The following is an 18,141-nucleotide window of genomic DNA, read 5'->3' as shown; positions in this document are numbered from 1 at the left end:
AACTGGATATTTTCCTTAGAGGTACCTAGTTATATGTACACTGCGGCTAAACATTATATGTCTATTGTACAGTTCACATTTTAATTTAAAGCAAGTTATCCTTTAGATTTAAATTACAGTGCAAATAAATATTCCAAGCCATAATCTGAATAAAAAAATGAAAAAGATCAGATATTCTTCCTAAAGTCTTTTGTTGACCAACAGTTAATATCTCAGTAGTAACCACAAAAACACCATAATTATCCTGGAAAAGAGAAAACGTCTTCATTCCTCCATGTCTTGGGAATTATGTTAGGGTTTGACTTAATTAATCCAGAACACTCCTGCTTTTCAGGATAAAGTCCATAAATCGATGACTGAGAAGACACTCCAAGTAGTACTTCTGTAGGAAGAAACATAATATAATTACATATACCAAGAATTTCTCTTCATACAGGAATTCTTTTGAACAATGTAAGTCATGGCTTGGATGAAAATATTTAGGAAGAAAAGCAATAGAATTTTCTATATTTCCTAATGAATTCATAATTTCCTTTCAATGTCAAATTTAAATGACAACTTCACCTTTTATGAAGTTGCCCTTTACTTTTCCCCGTCCTCATGAGTGCAGAGGCCCCATTCATTACTATGGGTGGCTGTACTCATTGTGGTCACCCTTAAAAATGAATTGGTCTGCGGCACACATGTGCAGACTGAAAGGAGACCAACTGGGTCCATATAAAAGGAAAGAACATTGGATCATAGCTAAAGGTAAGTACAGAACCAGGCTAAGCCCTCATCTTCATGTCTAACCAATCCCCTTGGCTGATGACTTATGTAGAAAGCAGCAGTATATGACTGTCACAGAAGAGTAGATGTGTCTTACTTGTGATTAAAAAAAATATACTGACTCCAACTTCTCTATACATTATGAAAAGCAAGATGGTGCCCAATAAGGAAAACTTGAGTCTCTGTAAACAAACTAGTGTCTTTGTTCGTAAAATATGCACCAGTAAGGCGTTTATAAGCGGAATAATTAGTATTTTTCAGTGGCTGGGGTAAATATTAGACAAGGATTCCTTTTAAGTGCATGTAAACTCACAAACACATGTAATATACTGCAGCTTATCAGTTGTGGCTGTGTTTGTTTTCTTTTGTTCAGTTATTTTTCCTTTATTTTAACTGGTAATCATGCTAGTTACACATTTCATTTCCTAGAGTGACAACATTCACTTACTATACTGTAACTATGGAGGAGCAGTGTTGTCACGCTAGGACAGGAAGTGTGTTGGGACTATAGAATACCTCATCATTTCCTCCTTTCTATAACACAGGGGGGGCTTTGTAGTTCACAGAGGTTACCTGGGCAGGATGGCTTAAAATAACAAGAGTGAACAGGAACTTGTAAGCTCACTGGATTTTTAGCAAAATCAACCGGTCAATTTTGCACTTACTGGTCAGATTATAACAAAACACTTATAATAGGATTTAATAGACCAAAGGGAAGCACATAAGAGAGGTTTACTGTGGCTGTGTACTGTGACTTTAAAGAACTCTGGGGGAAAAAAAATATTTTCCCATGCAGTGGGGCTGTTAAAACTGCTCATAATTATCTAGGGAATTGCAGAGTGGAGATATAAGTACCTAATCTGCCGATCTGCCAACCGGTCCCCGTCGCTCTTGCCCCGATCCGCCAACCGGTCCCCGTCGCTCTTGCCCCCCCCCCCTGCACTCTAGCGGTCCTGTAAATGGACTGTTCCTGACGACATCATGCCCACAGATTAGCTCTGGATGTGAGGACAGCAGGAATAGTCCACCTCTAGACGTGGGAGAGCGCGGTTTTCCGGAGGATCGTAGGACCAGGTAAGTAAAACTTTCCCTTGTGCCCCTAGATTACGCAACCCATGCAGTGCGGGCAGAGCACAACTGCATGGAAGAATAACATTTTTTCATGGAGTTCTGCTTTAAGGTAAAAAGAAATCAAGGAAATAAACTCATTACTAGGCTTATTTTGACACTTTCTAAACGTTTTATATCCATTTACATTATATTTCATTTAACTCCATCACTGCTTATTGCAGCTTTGTTTATAAATACATATTGATTCAGGGCAACCTCTGTAGCGAAAACCCTAAAATCAAACAAGGGAGGGTTTAGGAATTTACAATATATTATGTGACAAAATACTGCTTTTTATAAAATATGACAAAGACTTTTAAAACTTCTGTGCATTATCTCACTGGTTAAACACTGCATAGGCATGTGCAGCATAACTACTGATAATACACAAAAGCTTTTTTATCTTTTTAAATTAAATACTTAAGTCATAGCCTTTAAGAACAGTTGTTCCTTGTATTTTCACTATAAATACAACTACTGAGAGAGATATGGTTAACCTTGAATATGTAGCTCAACAAAAAACTTTCCACTGACTAAGCAAAGCAGGTACCTTTACTTTAAACCTGATATTTTATCTGATAAAAAGCAGTTTTACTATGAATTCACATCAGAACACTATGGTATGTTTAGCCAGCCCAGCTCAGTGCTTACTGGATACCCATCTGCTATTACATGAACACTAAAGTAGAATTCCTGTAAATTTCCCATGTTTCTGTATAATGTGTGAGATTTAGTGCTTATGTCAGGACTTTATTCTGTCTGTGATCCTGCTTAGGAAATATATTCCTTCCTGTCTAGGGACATAACAGGAAGCAAAGAAGTTTTTGGCAGTGGGGGCAAAGCATCAAAAACCAGGTAGAGGTTCTAAACCTTCCATACAATACAAGTAAAAGTGACTTTGCTGTCTATATCTAAATTGGAATGTGTGGATGATTTACTAAACCCTGGAGAATGCAAAATCTGGTGCAGCTGTGCATGGTAGCTAATTAGCTTCTAACTTCGGCTTGCTCAATTAAGCTTTGACAATAAAACCTGAAAGCTGATTGGTTTCTGTGCAGAGCTGCACCAGGTTATGCACTCTCCAGTTATAGGAAATCAACCCTTAGGTGTGCATGGGGGAAAGCGCTAAAACAGAATGTCCAGGATCAATTTTATTTAGCATCTTTTATCATAAAAAGCCAATACATTTTGGGGAACAAAGTGCCCCTCTTCATCAGGGCTTCATATGTTGAATGTAGGGTGAACTGGACTAATAAAATTGAAGGGATTCTGACAGGTAATTAGTATGATCACTCTAGATACTGGGTAAAGGATAAGTTCACCTTTATAACATGTTACAAGTTACACCCATATTCAGGGTGCAACATGTAATAAAAACACTGGCCCCTGTACTCTCCCCCTCTCCTGGCCCCCGATCTGACATCTAGCAGGAATATTCTTCCTCCTGAAGGGGAAGAGGGAACAGCCATTTTAGTTATAAATAAAATATATTTTTTAAATAAAAATATATTGGCAATGAAGCAGATGGTCAAAAATGAGAACATCAGTTCCCACCTCTTTATTTGCATGATTGCAATCTCGGCCTTTGAAGACCTGTTTAGCTAAACAACTACTGGAAGTAACAAGCCTATGTGAACAACTATTCTGCATTTCAATCAAGATTTGACTTCAAATAAACTTTAGATAGATAGGTCCCACCCTTTGTAAAACATATAAATTGTATACAAGTCCATAGCCAGTTAGAGCAATTGTTTTGAAGGCAACACTAAGTTATTGTATTGCACTCCAAACATATCTTTCTACCTACTTGTTTGTAAAAATAAATACATCTATTTTTCAATCTGGCTTCAACAGTCAAAATGTAACTGAATCCCATGAGTTTTGGGGTTTCGCCTACACTCCCCACTAGCTGTCACAATTTAAAGAAAACGTGGCCAAGTGGGGCTCTGTCTGCCCGGCCTCGTCATCTATTAACATTGTTGCGTGAATGGAAAACTACAAGGTTTGGCAGTCTTTGCTTTTGGTTTTTAATGAACTACCACGGCGTTGTGGAGCGCTGTGGTAGTTCATTCTCTTGGGATGTATGGGCACAAAGATACAATGACAATCTGCAGGAGACCTGCATGGCATCAGTGATCTGCTGATCGCTGGTGCAATGCTTTAGAGGCTCCAGAAATAAAAAATAATACATGCACATTTTTTTATCTGCAAAAAATTTGCATTTATTATTTTTTGTTAAAAGGTAAACATATCCTTTTAGCAGTATCAATTGGGGAATATCTTTGCTTTCTGGTCTGGTTACCCAACAAAGGGTAAGGGGAAGTCTCCATAATGTGGACATAAACTGAAAATGGAAAAATTATATTTCTGTGACATTTGTTCATTTTTTTCCTATATCTTCTTTTTAAAGCATTTGCCATTCAGTATGTGAACTTCCTGTGGAATTTTGAAAATGGCTCATAATTGGTAAACAGAAGACAAGTGTAAATGAGCAATTTTCTGGAACAGAAAGACATTCCACACATATTGATTTAGCTTGGACCATAAATTTTCCCCAAAAGATTCATTGTTGAGATCTTTTCTATGACCTTTTAACTGTAAAAACATGTAGTGACCTATTAAAACCTAAAATAAACCAAAGTCCTTCAACAAACAGATTTTCATCAGATTTGTTAAAAGACAATTTAGGCCAGGAACTCTAGAGGTAGCTCATACCTGGGGCAGCAATGTTATTTTTGCTCACCTCTATCCAGACTATGGGCAGTGAAAGAGCTTTAAAAGAAACAAACCCCCGACCTCTCTAGGTGCTTTTTATGTGAAGTTATTATTTATTTTTTTTTTTTTCCAAAAAAAGGTGTTTATTGAGATGTCATTCAGAACAAACATAGTAAACAGTACTCAGACAGTCGTAGGTAATAACAAGGTAATTACAACAGGAAGTTGCTAACAATACGTCTATAATTATTCCAAGATGAATGTATTGTATAATTGAAGGCATGAAAGTGGGAAAGGAGGGTAAAGGGTATAGAGAGCGGGGTGGGAAAGGAGATACATGTTTTATGCAAAGGATCCCAAGAAAAAAGAAGCGTCAAGTATAAGCTAATAAATACCAGGGAGGACAACGAGAGGTAAGTATCAAAGCACAATACAATTAATAATATGGATTTCATATGAGCAGGGGCATTAGGAAAGGACAAGGGCCGAACTCCCCACACCTCCAGTTTAGGGGGGAGAGGGGGAATCTGACTCCCGTCCGTATATCATTCAGGAGTAGGATACCTAATGAAGTGTAATCAAACATAAGAAGTCATTAGTATAATAAACATTTTAGTTCGAGGGAGGCAACAAAGTGTATGTGAACAGAAAAATAGGAATAGGGCATTTAGAACGTTAAGATTGTATATTCCAAGGATGATCGGAAGTGTAACCAGCAAGCCTATGGTTTTGTAAAAATTTGTGGGGTTGTCACTTGCACAGGATATAAGTTCTTCCATAGCCGCAATATAGTTAATCCTACGGAAACATTCAGAAATTGAGGGGGCGTTTTCGGATTTCCAATGACAGGGGATGCATAGTTTGGCAGCATTCAACATATGCATGGGAAGGGATTTACAATAAGCCGTATTTGGAGATTCCGTAAGGTGAAGCAGAAATTGAGTTGGTGAGAAATTAAGAGAGAGCGTCGATACCTGTTCTATGACATTATGAACAGGCTGCCAGAATTATTGAATTTTTGGGCAGGACCACCAAATGTGTATCAGGGAGCCAATATCTTGTAAACAGCACCAACAGTGCTCCGTGGAATCTGAATAAAAATTAATGTAGTAGAGTAGGAGATCTATACAATCGTGACAACAATTTATAGTTGTTTTCCTGAATGGCTACATTGCGGGAACCCTTATGCATTGTGTGAAAGATGTGTTTCCCTTCCGGTCCGAAAGGTCTCTCTGCAAATGCGAAGCCCAAGTATTGCAAAATTTACCACTGCTCGGTAGTATCTTTGTAAAAAGCAAATTATGAGTAGTGGAGATAACATGGCACTGAGGAGTAGTCTGAGAGCATAGGATCTCAAACCATGTCAACGGAGGCGACAATGAGCCGTCGCTGTTGTTAGTGTTCAAGAAGTCACGGATCTGCAGAAAGAGCCACCGGGGGAAAGAGTTGGTTGTTGTCAGAGAAACAATAGCATCCAAGTTTTTGTCTATGCCATCTACAAAGAATTGGTGGGTAAGCATCGTACGAGTTTTCCAATTACAAGCGGAAGGTGTAAGGGAAGGTTCCAAAGAGAATTCAGGGTTATTTAGAATTGGTGTGAGTGGACCCGGGTTGGAAGAAATATTTCATTTAGAACATAACACACGGAAAACAGTTAGGGTATAGCGAATCAGCGGATGTTTGGATAGGGATTTTGGGATACACTTAAGGGGAAGCCAAGGCGTAGATTTGATGTGGAGTGAGCTAAATGAATCTTCCAGAGAAACCCAGTCCTTTGTCAAGGAGTGAGTTGACCAATCTATAATTCTGGCAAGTTGACAAGCCCAAGCGTTGTTTCTAAGATCAGGTATTCCAATGCCCCCTCTGTCTTTAGGTTTTGACAGTTGGTCAAAGCTAATTCTAGGACGTTTGTTGTTCCAAATTAATTTTATACATTCGGAGCGAAATTTTTGGTAGAAAGAATTGGGGAGTGAAACAGGGACTGCTTGTAACATATATAGCATACGGGGAAGTATGTTCATTTTAAGTAGTGCGGCTCGACCGAACCATGAAAAAAATGATTTATCCCAATTATGTAGATCCCTAACAATAGCATCCAAAAGAGGCAAATAGTTAACCTTGAAAAGGTCTGAGAGTTTATGCGGGATCGAAATGCCTAAATAGATAAGAGGTGTGTCTATCCATTGGAAGGGGAAGTTGGCTTTGCATAGGTCGACCAGAGGTTGTGAAAGGGAAATATTTAAAGCATGTGATTTTAAAAAATTAATTTTTAAATTTGAAATTGATTAGAAGTCAGCAAATTTTTTTAAAAGATTAGGAATCGAGGTAAGCGGGTCTCTAAGGAAAAGCAAAATATCATCCGCGAAAGCGGCTACCTTATATATTTTGTCAGCGATTTCCAACCTCTTCACCTCTATAGAAGGTCTAAGGCAACGCAACAGTTGTTCCAGGGTTAAGACAAAAAGGATGGGGGAGAGAGGGCACCCCTGTCTCGTTCCATTGCGGATTGGGAAGGCGTTCAACAGGTGGCCATTTACTCTGACCCTCGCCGTTGGTGTGTTATAGAGGGACATGATGAACAATAACAGGCGTTGCGGGAAGCCAAGATATTGCAATGTAGCTTCTAGATAGTCCCAGGCCAACCTGTCGAACGGCTTCTCCGCGTCAAGAGAAAGAAAGAAACCAGGGGTGTTGGACAAAGTCAACCAATGGTGTAAATTAATGGCTTTATTCGTATTGTCCCTGGCCTCTTTGCCAGGGACAAAACCGGTCTAGTCAATGCTGACGAGAGAAGCAAGGAAAGGTTGAATACGATTGGCAAGAATCTTGGCAAAGAGTTTGATGTCAGTGTTTAATAATGAGATAGGTCGATAATTTGAAACTTCCTTCTCATCTCTACCTGTTTTGGGAATCAGTGCTATGTGGGCCTCAAGCAAACCAGAAGATTGGGGAGAAATGGAGGATAGAGTGTTGAAGGCACGGAGGAAGGGGGTTTTTAATTGGTCTTGGAACCTTTTATAATAAATTGCTGTGAAGCCATCCGGGTCAGGGCTTTTCCCAACTTTTAATTGCCTAATTGCCTGAATCAATTCCTGTTCCGATATAGGCATATCAAGCTCTTCCGCTTGGATATGGGATATAGAGGTAGGGCTATAGGTGTCCAAAAATTTTCTGATAAGGGTTGTTCTGTTGGGTTGGCCACCTGTTCCGGAAGGCCTGTGAGCAATGTTATAGAGGTTCGAATAATACGACTCAAATTGGGCTGCAATATCAGTGTTGGAGGAATATGTGTTACCCTTAGAGTTTTTAATGGTGTGTATAGAGGAATTAGATTTTTTGATTTTTACCATTCTAGCTAATAATCTGCCACTTTTATTACTGTGTGCATAAAAAAATTTCTGCGATAAAAGGGCCTGGCGTTTCCTTTTGGCCGACAGCAGTTCCCTGAGAGCATTTCTCGCTTCTGTGAGAGCATGGTATGTTTGTTGGTCCCTCAAATTTTTGTGTAGGTGTTCTAAAGTATTAATCTTTTCAATTAGGGAGTTGCTCTCTGCCTGCATCTGTTTATTTTTAGTCAACTTCATGGCTAGAAGCATTCCCCGTATAGTACATTTATGTGCTTCCCATTGAGTGACAGCTTAAGTGTCTTGGGTCGTATTTATGGTGAAAAATTTTTCTATATCAGAGCGAATGCGAGAGATGTTGGGTTCCGTGGTCAATAGGGAAGGATCCAGGCGCCAGAATTTGGTAAAGGGGTTTTTTTTTGGTAAAGAGATCGTGAGAGAAATCGGATGATGGTCAGATAATGACATAATTTCTATAGAAGCATCACGGATAAAGGGAAGATCTTTTTGTGAGATAAATAGGTAATCAATGCAAGAGTGTTTATCGTGAGGTGGGGAATAAAAGGTATAATCTTTTGACGAGGGGTTGAGAAATCTCCAGGAGTCATGTAGGGAAAGTTGTTGTAGGGAATGTTTAATTTTGGCCAAAGCAGTGTAGGATGACGTACCTGAGGAGGTATCAACATGAGGATTCATGGCTACATTGAAATCACCTCAAAGGATGGTCATACCTTGTTGAAAAGTAAGCAATGAGTTTGATATGTTCCTAAAAAAGATGACCCGGCCTGAATTCGGGCTATATATATATTGGCAAATGTCATCGGTCGACCCTGAATGGTTCCTTTCAATAAGATGAATCTACCATCTATGTCAATGTCAGAATCCAAAAGTTGCCATTTCAACTTTCTAGAGAGTAATATAGAAACCCCTTTCGTCTTTGCTAGAGGGTTTGTGGAATGGAAGTATGTGGGGAAATGTCTGTCCGATAATTTGGGAGTAGCGTCTGTTCGAAAATGAGTTTCTTGAAGAAATAAAACATCAGCTTTTAGTTTACGTGCTAAGGTAAGGACCTGCCTACACTTCTCCGGAATATTGAGACCCTTAGCATTAAGTGATACAATTTTAAGGGAATCAATAAAAGACGTACTCGTTGGAGATACCATTATATATATATATATATATATATATATATATATATATATATATATATATATATATATATATATATATATATATAATTAAAAAAGGGGGGAGGGGCGGGGGGTATCGATGGCAATAGAATAGGTTCTGTGTATGGAAAGGTTGTTGTATGATTGAAGTAAAGATATAAGAAGATGTTATGTATAGCAAAATTACAGACTGATAGTGACTGTTTCAGTACTGTCTGGAGGAAAGACTAGTATATACTAGTCTAACCCAAGAGATTATTTGGCCGGGTGAGGTTAGTGGGCACCTCAAAAAGGTAACCAGTAGGTGGGGGTCGTCGAAGGCGGGTGAAGAGAGGCCACAAGGAGTCCCATCTCCCGCCCCACCTATTTGTATTATCTCCGTGGAGTCCTGCTAAAGGGTAGTGATGTGTAAATGGATGGCAAGGTGATATACTGTATGCAGGGATATTGATCGTATGGCACCGCCAAGGGAAGCAAATGAAAATAATAAAATGCCTCCAATATATAAGCAGAATAATTATATTATCTATGAGTGAATGTTTGAACAATTCGGTGCACGTAGTTATAACTCATAAGTCACAGGGAGATACTTTGTAAATTACCAGAGAATGTGCATCTGTAAGCAGCTTTTATGTCTTCCCTAGATCTCAGATGCACAGGAGAGGCTGTTGGGCTGACACGGCCATCAGAGCGTAGAGGGAAGGAACTTGTGCGTTGAGGAGAGGGGGATCTGCGTCTCCTATTGTGGAGATCCTCCCTTTCAGGGGGATGGTGTCCATTGAAGAGGTTCTGTAGGGAGCAGGTGCTCTGTAGGGGTCCGTCCACTCAGGGAGAGATATTGTCGGCAAGGTAAGTGTAGCACAAAAGGTTGTCATCCGGGTAACAAAGGAGTGCTGAGCGACCCTGATGTGTGGCGGAGAGACAAAAGGGAAACTTCCATCGATAGATTATCCCTCTAGTGTGGAGGATGTCCAGCAGGGGGCGTAGGTCACTCCTTTTCTGAAGTGTAATCGGGGATAAATCTTGAGATATCTTAATGGAGTGACCATGATATAAAAGTTCTCTGCGATCTCTGGCCTGTCTCAGTATGTTTTATTTTATATTAAAGTTGATAAGGTAACAGATTATGTCGCAAGGTGGGTCAGAGTCTCTCGCTTTGGGTCTGAGGGCCCTATGTATTCTCTTAAATTCAATGGCATCATCACGGGGGCTGCCCACTATGTGATTAAAAATCATAGATGCAGCCTGAGGTAATTGAGTAACTTCCACAGATTCAGGGACCCCTCTTATCTGCAAATTATGCCTTCTTCCCCTGTTATCCAGGTCCTCCAGGTGCCTCTACATATCCTTAGCTGGGAAGTATGGGTATTACTAGATTTCTGTGAGCTGTGTATATTTGCCTCATATCTTGCTGAGGTTTCCTCCAAATCCTCCACTCTGACAGACATAGAGTGTATGTCCCGCCTCAAATCCGCAATGGCTGCCGCAAGTGTATCCTTGATATCCGCTGCCACAGAACAGAGTACACTAAGGGTCAGCGGTGGGTCGGTATTTTGGCCCTGTAACACCTGTAGGTTGTCTGGTATGGAGATATTGCGGCCGGGCGGTCCCATGATGGGAGGTGCGGCCTGGGCCGCAATTACCTCACGCTGTGTGGCAGAGAAAAGCTCCGGAATGCTTTGTGAGGAATGTGTGCTTACCATCCTGGGAGAACGGGAACGTGAAGCGGAATGGTTCCCTGTCGTTTTCCCCATCTCACAGCCGGTTTAGGGCTCCCAGTAGAGAGAGCGGGAGAATCAGGCAGCCATCACCGATGTGCACCAAGCCACGCCCCCAAGTTATTCTTTCTTAAAGTTATCCTACATATTTTTTTTGTAATATATACATATATTTACATATATGTATTTTATAAATCGCAGTCTCTATCATATACATGTATTTTTCTATCTTAACCACCTAAGGACCAGAAGGTTTTACCCCCTTAATGACCAGGCCATTTTTTGTGATATGGCACTGTGTTACTTTAACAGTGTCGACGCTGTACCCAAATAAAATTGATGTCCCTTTTTTCCCCACAAATAGAGCTTTCTTTTGGTGGTGTTTGATTGCCTCTGCGGTTTTTTTATTTTTTGCTCTATAAACAAAAATAAAGAGTAACAATTCTGAAAAAAAAAACAATATTTTTTACTTTCTGCTATAAAACATTCCCAATAACAAAAAATAAAAATAAAAAATCCAATTTTGTCATCAATGGGGATCAATATGTCTTCTACATATTTTTGGTAAAAAAAAAAAAATTCTGATAAATGTATATTGATTGGTTTGCACAAAAGTTATCGCATCTACAAACCAGTGGAAAGATTGATGTAATTTTTATTTATTTTTTTTACTAGTAATGGCGGCGATCAGCGATTTTTAGAGGCACTGCGACATTGCAGCAGACAGATTGGACCCCTAACTGACATTTATGACACTTTTGAGGAAACCAGTGACATTACTACAGTAACTAATCAGTGCTAAAAAATATGCACTATTACTGTACTAATGACACTGGCAGGGAAGGGGTTAACAACGGGAGCAATCAAAGGGTTAAATGTGTGCCTAGGGGATTCTTTCTAACTGTGTGGGGGATTTACTTACTGGATGAACACAGAGACTTGTGTTCCTAAATAGGAGGAACACAGGTTCCCTGTGTTTATCACTGACAGAATAGCGGTGTGCTGTGTTTACTTCGGCAGACCGTTGTTCTGTCTCCATGAAGGCTGAACATCCCAGAAGGCTGGTGAACATTGCCTCCACTGGATCCGCTGATTGCCTCCCCCTCTAGCCAATCGGTCCCCCCCCCCCCTCTCCCCACTAACTGCTACACGAAACGACGTACAGTTACGTCGTTTCGCGTAATGGAGTCAACCTGCCGCAGTAAAACTACGGTGGCTGGTTACTGGTGGCAAGTGGTTAAGTACCTGGTTAATCCTGACAGCCACCTTTCTTCCTGGACCATACAAAGCACAAAAGCTGATCTGCATTAGTGTGGTTAGTTTGCATCCATGCGGGGCATTGAGAGGTACAGAGCATTGTGCAGACACACAACATGCCTGTATTGGGCAGTCTGTTCCGCCATGATGCCTCCTGACCAATCACAGCCTGCTTCTGGCACATACCCAATCACAGCCTGCCTCTGGCACATACCCACTCCCAATCACAGCCTACCTCTGGCACATACCCACTTCCAATCACAGCCTGCCTCTGGCATATACCCAATCCCAATCACAACCTGCCTCTGGCATATACCCACTCCCAATCACAGCCTGCCTCTGGCACATACCCACTCCCAATCACAGCCTGCCTCCGAAACATACCCACTCCCAATCACAGCCTGCCTCTGGCACATACCCACTCCCAATCACAGCCTGCCTCTGGCACATACCCACTCCCAATCACAGCCTGCCTCTGGCACATACCCATTCCCAATCACAGCCTGCCTCTGGCACATACCCACTCCCAATCACAGCCTGCCTCTGGCACATACCCATTTCCAATCACAGCCTGCCTCTGGCACATTCCCACTCCCAATCACAGCCTGCCTCTGGCACATACCCATTTCCAATCACAGCCTGCCTCTGGCACATACCCACTCCCAATCACAGCCTGCCTCTGGCACATACCCACTCCCAATCACAGCCTGCCTCCAAAACATACCCACTCCCAATGACAGCCTGCCTCCAAAACATACCCACTCTCATTCACAGCCTGCCTCCGAAACATACCCACTCCCAATCACAGCCTGCCTCTGGCACATACCCACTCCCAATCACAGCCTGCCTCTGGCACATACCCACTCCCAATCACAGCCTGCCTCTGACACATACTCCCAATCACAGCCTGACTATAAAACATACCCACTCCCAATCACAGCCTGCCTCTGGCACATACCCACTCCCAATCACAGCCTGCCTCTGGCACATACCCATTTCCAATTACAGCCTGCCTCTGGCACATACCCACTCCCAATTACAGCCTGCCTCCAAAACATACCCACTCCCAATCACAGCCTGCCTCCAAAACATACCCACTCTCATTCACAGCCTGCCTCCGAAACATACCCACTCCCAATCACAGCCTGCCTCTGGCACATACCCACTCCCAATCACAGCCTGCCTCTGGCACATACTCCCAATCACAGCTTGCCTCCGAAACATACCCACTCCCAATCACAGCCTGCCTCTGGCACATACCCACTCCCAATCACAGCCTGCCTCTGGCACATACCCATTTCCAATCACAGCCTGACTCTGGCACATACCCACTCCCAATTACAGCCTGCCTCCAAAACATACCCACTCCCAATCACAGCCTGCCTCCGAAACATACCCACTCCCAATCACAGCCTGCCTCCGAAACATAGCCACTCCCAATCACAGCCTGCCTCTGGCACATACCCACTCCCAATCACAGCCTGCCTCCGAAACATAGCCACTCCCAATCACAGCCTGCCTCTGGCACATACTCCCGATTGCAGCCTGCCTCCGAAAAGTAGCCACTCCCAATCACAGCCTGCCTCTGGCACATACCCACTACCAATCACAGCCTGCCTCTGGCACATACCCATTTCCAATCACAGCCTGCCTCAGGCACATACCCACTCCCAATCACAGTCTTCCTCTGGTACATACCCACTGCCAATCACAGCCTGCCTCTGGCACATACCCACTCCCAATCACAGCCTGCCTCTGGCACATACCCACTCCCAATCACAGCCTGCCTCTGGCACATACTCCCAATCACAGCCTGCCTCCGAAACATACCCACTCCCAATCACAGCCTGCCTCTGGCACATACCCACTCCCAATCACAGCCTGCCTCTGGCACATACCCATTTCCAATTACAGCCTGCCTCTGGCACATACCCACTCCCAATCACAGCCTGACTCTGGCACATACCCACTCCCAATTACAGCCTGCCTCCAAAACATACCCACTCCCAATCACAGCCTGCCTCCAAAACATACCCACTCCCAATCACAGCCTGCCTCCGAAACATAGCCACTCCCAATCACAGCCTGCCTCTGGCACATACCCACTCCCAATCACAGCCTGCCTCTGGCACATACCCACTCCCAATCACAGCCTGCCTCTGGCACATACCCATTTCCAATCACAGCCTGCCTCTGGCACATACCCACTCCCAATCACAGCCTTCCTCTGGCACATACCCACTGCCAATCACAGCCTTTCTCTGGCACATACCCACTCCCAATCACAGCCTGCCTCTGGCACATACCCACTCCCAATCACAGCCTGCCTCTGGCACATACCCACTCCCGATCACAGCCTGCCTCTGGCACATACCCACTCCCAATCACAGCCTGCCTCTGGCACATACCCACTCCCAATCACAGCCTGCCTCTGGCACATACTCCCAATCACAGCCTGCCTCCGAAACATACCCACTCCCAATCACAGCCTGCCTCTGGCACATACCCACTCCCAATCACAGCCTGCCTCTGGCACATACCCATTTCCAATTACAGCCTGCCTCTGGCACATACCCACTCCCAATCACAGCCTGACTCTGGCACATACCCACTCCCAATTACAGCCTGCCTCCAAAACATACCCACTCCCAATCACAGCCTGCCTCCGAAACATACCCACTCCCAATCACAGCCTGCCTCCGAAACATAGCCACTCCCAATCACAGCCTGCCTCTGGCATATACCCACTCCCAATCACAGCCTGCCTCTGGCACATACCCACTCCCAATCACAGCCTGCCTCTGGCACATACCCATTTCCAATCACAGCCTGCCTCTGGCACATACCCACTCCCAATCACAGCCTTCCTCTGGCACATACCCACTGCCAATCACAGCCTTTCTCTGGCACATACCCACTCCCAATCACAGCCTGCCTCTGGCACATGCCCACTCCCAATCACAGCCTGCCTCTGGCACATACCCACTCCCAATCACAGCCTGCCTCTGGCACATACCCTTTCCAATCACAGCCTGCCTCTGGCACATACCCACTCCCAATCACAGCCTGCCTCTGGCACATACCCACTGCCAATCACAGCCTGCCTCTGGCACATACCCACTCCCAATCACAGCCTTCCTCTGGCACATACCCACTGCCAATCACAGCCTGCCTCTGGCACATACCCACTCCCAATCACAGCCTGCCTCTTAAAAATGCCTCCTGTTCAAAATCAGTCTGTACCTTGCCTCAGGCTGAACAGACAATATAATACAGGCACACTGTGTGTCTGCACAGTGTCCTGTAACTTTCCACTATCAGGAATAAGAGATGCATGGACACATGACAGAACATTTTACCTTGTAAACAAGGTACAAAATATAATTTCTAAAAACTAAGCAAAAGCAGTTATGTACCTGCATAGTTATAACTGTATTAGAAAGTGTCTATGATATTGTTTGTTCACAACGACTTTAGAGATATTCAAAGATCACAACAATGACTCTAGAGAGTCGGGTTTCAGTAGGTTTCTAAAAGCTGCTGTGTATGTACATTAAAGTATAACTACAGGCAATTTTTTTTTTTTTTTTGGACAGAGTGGAAAGGGATTAGAGCCCTCTGTCAGTTTTTATTGCTGTGTTTGCCCCCGTTAAGGAGATTCACCCTCTCTATTTGTTCTGTTTACCATTATCATTGAAAGTGAAAGTAAAGGAAAATCCCAAATTTTGAGTTGTCCCCAGAATAGTAATAGATGGGAAATCTTCCAATGGGGACACTAGTTCTGGTGACCTGGGGGTCCCCAAGATATATTCCTTTAATTTGCAGAGATTTCCTCTCACTTCCTGTTTGGCTATGGGACAGGAAATTAAGGGAAATCTCCACATAGGGACAGCGATGGCGGAAAAAAATCTGACAGGGTTATAACTCTCCCTTTCTCTATCCAAAATTAAAAAAAGGTTTTGCCCATAGTTCTACTTTAGGGCTGGGTTCACATTGATGCATTGTGGGAACCACAGTGATTCCTATGCGGGTATCAGAATCGCAGGCAGTTCACAATGAGCTCTGCAAACCAATGCGGGTGTCAATGTAAAGTTAATGACACCCCCAAATCAGTTCACAAAACACAGTGGGAACTGTAGAATCTAGTGGAATGGGATTGCATGAGTCTAAACACCCATGCAATTCAATTGCAGTCTGGATTAAAAAAAGGGGCTTGCACCTTCTTGTTGCAGATCCAGTAAGAACTGAGCCAAACATAATGTATGGCTCAATTCGCACTGCACTGAATTTACATGTCATTTGTACAGGTATCCGGTGAGACCCCCATACAAATTACATTCCATGCGGTACATCGCATCAGTGTGAGCCCAGCCTAAGAGGCTGGCAGGCTACCATGATTCTGTTCTAATAGAAAAATAACTTCAGCAAAATACATTTCTACTAAACACTTATAAAAATGTAGATGAATGTGTACTTGTTTTAAAAGTTTTTAGTGCTTGTTCAGAATGTATAAATACTTTCATATGCATAGTCTGTGAACAGGCTTACTGTAGGTTGTACAGAGCTGTTAGCTACAAGGATCTTTGGCTATAATGAATATCAAAATAAAAAGAGCATGTGAAGCATCTCTGTGTAGTTTATTTGCCCTAAAAGTTACTTAACGTACAGTTTGTAACAGAATCGAATTCTTGTGAAGCAACTGTCAGAAATATTGACTATTCAAAACGATCATCTAATGAAAACATATAAAAACACTGGTTATTTATGCTGCAAACTGCACATGAAAACAATCAATAGTTAGACCCCGTTCACACAGGGGTGACGCTACTTGCTGGGGCGACCTGTGAAGTCGCGGTGCACAGCGTGCACCGCGACCTCGGCGTGACATGCACGGACTTCATATCATTGAAGTCAATGCAGGTCGCCTCCAGGTCGCCCCAAAGTAGTACAGGACCCTTTTTCTAAGTCGGAGCGACTTGTGTCGCTCCTATTAGAACGGGTCCTGTGCTAATCTATGGCAGGCGACCCACCGCGACTTGTCAGGCGACCAAGTCGCGCTAGTGTGAACCGGGTCTTACAGATAAACGGGCAGCTAAATTTCAAGTAGTTCTAAAGGCAGAAGGTTTTTTTTACCTTAATGTATTCTGTGCCTTAAGGTAAAAAACCTTCTGGGTACAACTCCCCCCCAACCCCCCCCCCTTATACATACGTAAGCCCCATCTAGATCCAGCACTGTGCATCAGAGCAATGGTTCTTCCAGATCACTCTTCCTCATTGGCTCACACAGGAGAGTGTGGGGGGGCTGCCAATGTCCAATCACAGGAGCATGGCTCTGGAGTAAGCCTGTTCAAGAGCCCCTTAGTGAGAGGCTTGCTATTGGGGGCACTCAGTGGGGGGAGGAGTCAGGACTGTCTGCAGGGGACTCAAAGAGAAGAGGTTTGGGGATGCTCTGTGCAAAACCATTGCACAGAGCAGGTAAGTATAACAGCAGCAGGAGCCATTGGCTCTTGCTGCTGTCAATCACAGCTACTGAGCCAAAGAGGAGAGTGGGGGGGGGGGCGGGGCTGACAATGTCCAATCACAGGAGCACTCTGGAGTGAGCCTGCTCAAGTGCCCCATAGCAAGAGACTTGCTATTGGGGGCACTCAGCGGGGGGATGAGCCAGGACTGTCAGCAGGGGACTCGAAGAAAAGAGGTTTGGGAATGCTCTGTGCCATCCACACCATGGCACAGAGCAGGTAGGTATAACATGGTTGTTATTTTAAGAAAGTACAACCTTAAGAATCACTTTAAAGTGGTTGTAAAACCTTAAATATACCCTGTGAAGTGACTAGCCTCAGGTGATACACATAAATGAACACATCCTACTACATAGGTTGTCCCTGTTTATCTGCAGCTATCTTCCCTCTACATCCATTCAAAGTCCAGAATTTACACAGCATTCCTGAGCTTCCAGATGCAGTGGTTGGGGATCTGATGTGACACACTGCACATCTCAGAAAGGAGAGATGAGCGTAATCTGACATCTGGTGGAGGGAAGAAACACACCACCCTCTACAT

Source organism: Pelophylax lessonae (genome assembly GCF_965119305.1).
Source record: "Pelophylax lessonae genome assembly, chromosome: 1".
Lineage (NCBI taxonomy): Eukaryota > Metazoa > Chordata > Amphibia > Anura > Ranidae > Pelophylax > Pelophylax lessonae.
Note: the sequence above shows the minus strand (reverse complement) of the source record.